Source organism: Cornus florida, unplaced genomic scaffold, assembly GCF_030987335.1.
Source record: "Cornus florida cultivar Cherokee Brave unplaced genomic scaffold, ASM3098733v1 CherokeeBrave_3.0.0_Hap2_Chr09, whole genome shotgun sequence".
Lineage (NCBI taxonomy): Eukaryota > Viridiplantae > Streptophyta > Magnoliopsida > Cornales > Cornaceae > Cornus > Cornus florida.
This window is the reverse complement of record NW_026775579.1, coordinates 73,425,404-73,435,168: the sequence shown is the minus strand read 5'-3', so window position 1 is coordinate 73,435,168 and position 9,765 is coordinate 73,425,404.

Below are 9,765 nucleotides of genomic sequence, written 5' to 3'. Positions count from 1 at the left end.
TTCTAACATTAAATAGATTAATATCAAAAATATTTAATGAACAAAATAATACTATCAAATAATACTATGAAATCAAAACAGAACAACACTGTATATAAAACAATTTAAAGAACAATCTAAATAATCAATTTAGTCCCATTAAATCCATTGATTTTCTACTTCCTCGTTAGACGTGCATACCATATGAACAAAAAGAAAACCAATTCTAATTATACTGATTGTCCTTGAGCCATTGTTTGTTTGTGTTTTTTTTTTTGCCTTTTTGTCTTTCTCGGTCAGCGTGTATATGCAAGAAACAAATTAAAATTTGATTTCATATACTTATAGTATACAAACTGGTTACGCAAGCATTCGCCTCGTTTGGCGTGCATTCATAAAGGTAACAAATTCACAATTTGATTTCAAATGCTTATAGTGTACCAACTGATTCATGCAAAATATTGACCTTGTTCGGCGCACTTTTGCAGACAATAAATCAATGTATCCAAATTGATTCATGCTAGTAAATAAATTAAATTAAAACACAAGGCCATCAACAGTGTTAAATTCGGTGAAAGAGAAGAATTAAATTCCATTATTAAAATATGAATTTAAATTGTCAAATTAATCAATGAAATTTAATTCAATTAACTTATTCAAAGAACCTATAATTAATCTAGCATGTATAGAGTACGAATCAAAGGAGAAGAGAAGAATTAGAACTTGCCTTTAGGGATTTAATAAAAAACCCTAGCCTCCTTCTTCCTTTTTCTCTACCTTCTCTCTCTCTCTAAAATATAGTACGTGATATATTTTCTAACCTCTTTCACAACTCTATAGTTATATATTTGTAGGCAACTAAAATAACCCTAATCCTTTTCCCATTCCAAGACAAACTAAAATGAAATAAAAATAAAATAAAATAAAATTTAAATACTAAAAAGGTAACTAAATATATGTTACGTATAATCTATGTGTACCCCTTTTTATATATAATATATAAATATATATCAGATTATTATTAAAGGGACTTTCCTTACATATATATATATATATATATATATATATATTTATTAAATATACATATACATGGGTAATCATCCGTACCCATTAAACCCCTTATCCAAGTAGTCCATGGAGCCCAATTGATTGGTCAATTACTACTATCCATATCCAATTCCTTAAAAATATATAAATAAAATAAATAAAATAAAAATAAAAATAAAACAATTAAATCACATTCAATTCAATTTAAACAAATAATTAAATCAATTAAACAAGTAAACAATTAACCAAGAAAACAACTAAATAATTAAATGCAATTAAACCTATTAAAATAATACCGAGACTAACCTTTTTAAATTAGGGGTATTACATGTTTAAATTAGGTGTGTTAAAGATTGTATATTTGACCATATATAGAAGAAATTCTAGGGATTGTGTTGTTCGATTCTAGGGATTTTGTCTAAAATCAAGCCTATAAATACTCTGTAAAATTCATGAAATGATATGAATGAAATACAATTCATCAAATTAAACAAAAGAGAGAAATTAATATACATTTTACTCTTTTTGTGTTCTCTGGTTGAAAGCCCATGAGTCCATGACCCCAAATTTTTAATTTTTATTTATTTTATTTTGTTTTTTTAAGCTTAATTGTTTCTCTTAAATTAATAGTAGTTAGTTCTGCTTCTAGGTAAGAAGTCACGAAGTATTGTTTTAATTTAAACAATATAAATAATTAAATTATTAAATTTAATAATTTATCATTTTATTAAAACTTTGCTAAAATAGACATTATCAAACACAAATTCATTCATTTTTTTTTAGTATTTGAAACCATAAGAGTAATTTTGGTTTGCACAATCACTTTATTTTCATTTTCATGTTATCAAAACTAACAAACTAATATTTTCATACAATTTTCCTAAATAAATTTTCATACTAACAAAATGCATACTAGAAAATCACTTTTCTTTTCATTTCTTTTATTTTTCATTTCTTTTATTTTCTTGTTTATTTCTATCTAACCAAATGGAGTCTTAATGAAACACGTTTCTCATTTCTATGAAAGAAAGAGAAAACATCAAAGAATTATTTGTGAATAGCTTGATTGATTTGCAATTCTATTTATAAGTGTAGACATCAAATGCAGCCACATTGTGATCCGTTCAAGATCACATATGAATTGCAATGGGCCTTGAGCAAGTGTGTTCATTTGGCGATGGACCTTAAAACTGGGCCTCCCTATGTACACGACATACTTATATAGTTATATGTGCTTATTATGCACATGCATGTAATTATTTTATATTTGTAGGGAAAAAATTATAATATTTGTGCCTATTATAGATAACCATATGAGTCTGTCATTTTTTTTCCCTTCCTTTCCGGTTATGATGGCCTTTGTTTAATGAAGGAAATAATTCTAGAGACAACATTCAAAATGAATTTTTTTCTTTTTTCTTTTTTGGTAGGTTTGGATGAGTTCATATATATATATAAAATACAATTATTTTTATTTTTATTTTTTTTATTTTTACATTGTGTAAAAATACACCTCAAACATAAATTTGACATAAATTAGTTGATGAGTCGAGCCGATTGTGTATCCAATTTATGGGTAAAATTTTGTTCTTTTTGAGTGTTTATGTTCCTCTTTTCTTTTTTGTGTTGGTTTTCTCTTTTTGTTAAAATTCAGAATTTTCAGTTTAGTTAATAATGAAATTTTTTTAGTCTTTATATTTGTTACAATTACTTCATATATATATATATATATATATATATATATATATATATATATATATATTTAATTCAGAATTTTTATGTTAGTAACATTGTCTTTGATTTTAGTTTCTTCTTCTTTGTTTATTAATCTCCTTTTGTTGATGAATCCTGCCGATTATAGGTAGACAATTTATGTGTAAAAGCATGTTCTTTTTGAGGTTTTCTTTTTTGTTTCTTCTCTGCAAGAATAGAGTTATGGTGTGTTTTGGTTTTGGTAAAAAAAAAAAAAAAAACTAGTTTTTCTATTTGTTACAATTACATTCTTTTGTTATTTTTATTCAGAATTTTTATGTCAGTCACATTATCTTTCTTTGTGTGTGTTTGAATTTTTATTTTTATTCAGAATTTTTAATTCGATTGCCTCTAGATGCCGTCTACAAGTTTACGTGTATATCGAAGACTTGGAACAGTTTGATCTCTCATCCTCTTTTCTGCAACAATTACCTTTCTCAAAGAAAGAATTCTCTTCTCCCATTGTTGGGATTCTTTCGGATTACTGGTGGGTCAACACTTGAAGTTTCATTCCTACAAAATTGTAAGGAAAGGAAATTTACAAGTTTGGATGTCGTTGTAAAACGTTTATTTCTTGAAGCTTCTCCTGAAGGCCTAATACTATGTCGTTTTCAAATACTATGTTTGTAATCCCGTCACAAACCAATGGTTTGCTTTTCCTGAAACAAGACATGCTCTATTCTCGGAAGGTTTGTCTTATGAAGAATGTAGCAGCAAAGATGGTGATGTTGTGTTGCATTTCAAAGTAATTCTAGCTATTATGGGAGAGAGAGTGGGAGGCATATATGACAGATTACATATAGAAACTCTCTCTTCTCCTACAGGAATCATTTCTCACTTATCCATCTCAATTTTCATATGAGGTGGAGTCGTTCTCTCTATTCCATTCAGTAGATGGGATGTTGTACTGGAAAGTTAGTGGTCATTTGGCTGCTTATGATCCCAACATGGGGGAAAATCTCTGTGTTGCAAAAAGGGAAGAAGGGGATTCTTTATGGATTATATCTTGGGACAGTCGTTGTCATCAGATGGTTGTCTACTTCGATTTGCATTAAATGAAAAACTGATGATCAAAGTCTGGGAGCTCAAAAAGAAGCTTTCTAGTTATAGTTTATCTTTTATCATACCAAGTAGTGAATAGGTGTTGAAGGAAGTCGTGAGTCACAAGAATTTGGGCATCGGTAATTCTCTTCCTCACATTCCTCCTCACATATGCTTGATAGAATTTCATCCCTGCAATGCAAAACTTGTGTATATTCAGCGGGGAAGCATGGTGTTTTGCTATGATTTTGGGACTAGAAGATCGAAACCAATTCAGTATCATGGAAATGGAACTGGAACTGGAACTGGAACTGGAACTGGAACTATCTTGGAAAATGACAGACTAGTTCCTTACTTCCAACCACCTTGGCGCCCTTCTTTGCCTTGTTTAACTTTGTCTTCCAAGACTTAACATAATGTAATACATTTCGATGTATACATTCTTTGTAAACTGTAGAACTTTATTTGTTCAGATTTCAATTTATATTACGTTACTATATAAGCTAGCTTTTTAAAGTGCATTGGTCTTAACATAATGTAATACATTCTATGTATACGTTCTTTGTAACGACTTTATATATTCGGGTTTCATATGGGAGTGTTAGGGACAACATAAGAAAAATGAGGAACTGATGTGAAGTTGGAAAATGACTAAAATGGCCATAGCTAATTGTATTAAGATCATCATCTTTGCTGTTTGATGTCTCGATAGCTCAGTAGATTAGTGCCCCCTGTAAAATTTGAAGTGTCAGGTTTTAATTCTCTGTATTTACTAATCTTCTACCATTTCTTGCTTTGAAGAAAAAAAAAAAAAAATCATCCTTGCTGTTCTAATTTTTCCAATTTCTCCTACTATATTATTACATTTTGTTTTTCTCTTTTGACATAAAAGACGTATCTATGAAGGGAAAAAAAAAAACGAAAAAGGACTAAACTTATCTTCCCCCAAACACACACATTACTTAACAATTGTATAAATTTATGATTTTTTTGTATGCAGTATTTGTTTTCTTTATGTTACTTATAAATGTGTAAACTTATGAGTATTTGACTCTTTGTTAAAGACATAACAATAATAAATTTTTTTCAAACTTATGCTTCTGCATTCCAATCTTCAATCTTTAGTTTATAATCAGCAAAAATCTTATTTGGCCTCCCAATCAGCCTCCAAGACATATTAACGCAGCCCATGTCATTTGCCACGATAGTTTACATGTCAGACACAACCAGCAGCAGTGCTAGCAGTAGTGCCCCGTCACCTGCCACGTCAGCAGTTAACCGTGCCTCCATTTGCATCATGGGTAGGGTTGCAAATGAACCGATCCGAGCTGAACCAAGCTTTGGCATGCTCAGGCTCGGCTCGCCACAATCAGGGAGGTGCTCGGGCTCGGGCGAGCCTAGAATAGCCAAGCTTGAGCTCGGCTCGTTAGAAAATTGACGAGCTCAGGCTCATTTACAAAACAGATCCAGTTCTAAAACCCCTAATTCCTATGTCTACCTTGCCCCATGTAGTTGCATCAGAACTAGCTAGCGGGATTGATGACTGAAATGGGTGAGATGGGTGAAGCAGGGGAAGCTATTAGATCAGGGCAGCGACTACTAACAATTGGATTCTTCCAAATGAATTGTCTATGCACATATATAGATACAGTGCACGCACACGCACATATACGCACACATATAACGCACACAGATATATATGTGTGCTGTGTATCTGTGTGCGTTATATATATATATGTGTGTGTGTGTGTGTGTGCACATATATACCTTGAGAGAATAGTTGCTGAGAAGGAAAGAAGAGAGGGGCTGCCGCTGCTTAGTTCATCCCTGCAATGCAAAACTTGTGTATATTCAACGGGGAAGCATGGTGTTTTGCTATGATTTTGGGACTAGAAGATCGGAACCAATTCAGTATCATGGAAATGGAATTGGAACTGGAACTGGAACTATCTCGGAAAATGACAGACTAGTTCCTTACTTCCAACCACCTTGGCGCCCTTCTTTGCCTTGTTTAACTTTGTCTTCCAAGACTTAACATAATGTAATACATTTCGATGTATACATTCTTTGTAAACTGTAGAACTTTATTTGTTCAGATTTCAATTTATATTACGTTACTATATAAGCTAGCTTTTTAAAGTGCATTGGTCTTAACATAATGTAATACATTCTATGTATACGTTCTTTGTAACGACTTTATATATTCGGGTTTCATATGAGAGTGTTAGGGACGACATAAGAAAAATGAGGAACTGATGTGAAGTTGGAAAATGACTAAAATGGCCATAGCTAATTGTATTAAGATCATCATCTTTGCTGTTTGATGTCTCGATAGCTCAGTAGATTAGTGCCCCCTGTAAAATTTGAAGTGTCAGGTTTTAATCATCTGTATCTACTAATCTTCTACCATTTCTTGCTTTGAAAAAAAAAATAAAAATCATCCTTGTTGTTCTAATTTTTCCAATTTCTCCTACTATATTATTACATTTTGTCCTTTTCTTTTGACATAAAAGACGTATCTATGAAAGGAAAAAAAAAAAAAAAAAAAACGAAAAAGGACTAAACTTATCTTCCCCCAAACACACACATTACTTAACAATTGTATAAATTTATGATTTTTTTGTATGCTGCATTTGTTTTCTTTATGTTACTTATAAATGTGTAGACTTATGAGTATTTGATTCTTTGTCAAAGACATAATAATAATAAAAAAATTTCAAACTTATGCTTCTACATTCCAATTTTCAATCTTTAGTTTATAATCAGCAAAAATCTTATTTGGCCTCCCAATCAGCCTCCAAGATATATTAACGCAGCCCATGTCACTTGCCATGACAGTTTACATGTCAGACACAACCAGCAGCAGTGCTAGCAGTAATGCCTCGTCACCTGCCACGTCAGTAGTTAACCATGCCTCCATCTGCATCATGGGTAGGGTTGCAAATGAACCGATCCAAGCCAAACCAAGCTTTGGCATGCTCAGGCTCGGCTCGCCACAAATCAGGGAGGTGCTCGGGCTCGGGCGAGCCTAGAATAGCCAAGCTTGAGCTCGGCTCATTAGAAAATCGACGAGCTCAGGCTCATTTACAAAACAGATCCAGTTCTAAAACCCTTAATTCCTATGTCTACCTTGCCCCATGTAGTTGCATCAGAACTAGCTAGCGGGATTGATGACTGAAATGGGTGAGATGGGTGAAGCAGGGGAAGCTATCAGATCAGGGCAGCGACTACTAACAATTGGATTCTTCCAAATGAATTGTCTATGCACATATATAGATACAGTGCACGCACACGCACATATACGCACACATATAACCCACACAGATATATATGTGTGCTGTGTATCTGTGTGCGTTATATATATATACCTTGAGAGAATAGTTGCTGAGAAGGAAAGAAGAGAGGGGCTGCCGCTGCTTAGTTCGTGGTAAAGAATGAAAGTATAATATAGGTTGTTTGTTATAAATGGGTTGGGTCTTTAAAATGAATATCAGCCATTATTTTTTGGGCTTTGTTATTTAGATTATAGTAATGGTTTTCAAATGGGCTTATTATGTATAATTGTAATGGACTCGCACATATGGGCTGGATCAAGAACTTATAAATGGCTAATAAACAAACCTTATACGAGCCTTGCTCACAAGCCTAAACGAGCCTTATACGAGCCTTATTCACGAGCCCATCGAGCCAAGCCTAATGTTGTTCGGGCTCGGCTCATTTACTAAACGAGCTTAGAAATTGGGCTCGAGCTCGGCTCGTTTGCTTAACAAACGATCCCAAGCCGAGCCCTTAACAAGCTGAGCCCGAGTTGTTCATGAATAACTCGGTTCATTTGCAGCCCTAGTCATAGATGAATACCCATCTCTATCAAATTTTCGTTAGGTTGCTTTCATGATCTTGCCTTCAATCTCAAGTTAGGTTCATACTCACATTGAGCTTGAAGGGGCTGTTAGATTACAAGTTTACCCCTTTACCTACCACCTAGGTTTCTTGCATACTATAAATTACGATATATTATTATTTATAGGTTACTTGTTCATCACTCATCTACCCCCAAACCTTCTCCTATATTTAGGAACTTAATATAATTTTCATTAACATAATAAGATATCATATTTTTACATTCCTTTATTTCTAACATGGTATTAGAGTCTTTCGATCCCTGGTAAATGATCTACGAGTTTATCGTAGGGTCATCGCCAGGAATGGCACCATCAGCCCTATCCTGGGCAACAATCAACCTTCAAACTTATGCTTTCGCATCCCAACTTTTAATCTTTAGTTCATAATCAGTAAAAACCTTATTTGACCACCTAATCAACCTCTAAGACACATCAACGCAGTTACACGGCAATAGTGCCATAATTCCGCCTCGTCAGCGCTTTATCCTCATACACGGTCAACCGCCGTGCCAGTAGTAGTACCATGTCACCTGCTACGACAACTGCCATGTCAGACACACCCAGCTGTAGTACTATGTTAAATGCCACGTCAGCTACCACGTTAGACACAACAACATCGGTGCCAACAGTAGTACCCCGTCACCTGCCATGTCAACTGTTAAACGTGCCTCCATTTACATCATGGTTGAACCCCATTTCCATCAAATTTCCGTTAGGCTGTTTTCATGATCTTACCTTCAATCTCAAGTTGGGTTCATACTCACATTGAGTTTGAGAGGGGGTTGTTAGATTACAAGTTTACCCCTTTACCTATCTCCTAAGTTTATATACTACAAATTATCATCAATGATTACAACTACTATACTAATACCTATAGATTATTTGTTCTTCTCTCATCTACCCCAAACCTTCTCTTATATAAAACTTTTATGTAATCTTTATTAACACAATACAATATCATATTTTCCCTTTCCCTTATTTCTAACATAATGTATACAAACGTGGGATATTTGAAGCAGTTGTTTGCCGACAAAAATAAGCTGTTCACAACAAAACCATTTTGTCCCTTTTGTGATAGAAATTGGTCTTAATTATGAATTTCATTTTAAACCCAATGTATACTTATTTTCTTTCTTTTCCTCCAAATTTTGAACTACTACATTTGCCAATCTGAGCCTTTAATTGTCCTCTTTTTCATTCTGAGTAGATCTGTTTTGATTATTTCAAGTTGAAGAATGAAATTCAGCTAATAATTACACATAGTTAAGATAAAATCATTATTTCTAGAATTACCTTTGAAGGTTCGGTCTTTATTTATTGTGAGTGTTTTGATAGAAAGAATGTATAAATATCAATAACTTCTCCAATTTTTAGTTCTTGCCCTCTAACTATGGTGGTCCCAAGTACTTCCTGGTGAGCTAGTTCGAGAATTACAATTCTCGACAACGAAATTGAATTATTATTATTATTATTTTTTGTTATTTAAGAAGAACTTACAAATTAATACTAACAAAACTTAACCAGATTGAATTAAAAATTTTCTTCTATTATCAATCTGTATAAATATCAACAACTCCTAACTGAATTAGTATGTCCTTGATAAATAAGTGTTTAGACCAATAAAATTCTACCTAATTGAGAGAGAGTTGGAGAAGTGACAAAACCTCATATTTTTCATTACAAATTTAATAAATAAATAAATAATCATTTAATTTGTGAAAAAAATTAGTCCTATAAAAAGTGAAATTTGTGCCTGTGAAAATTATGAAATAATTGGAGATGAAAAGGGAGATACGAAATTTTGTGACGTGACAGTTCATAACAACGTTTAGCGTTGGACTTGCTATTTCTTTTTCATATGTATTTTATCGGTTAAATTTTATTTGGAATAAAAGAAAAATCATAGACACTTTGTTTGAAACCAAATGCTTTTAACATTTGGATTGAAAAAAAGAAAAAGAAAAAGGAATTGGATTGAATTTGAAATGAGATTTCAGTTTTATGTTTGAAATAACCTTAAATTTAATCATAAAGGAAATATTTG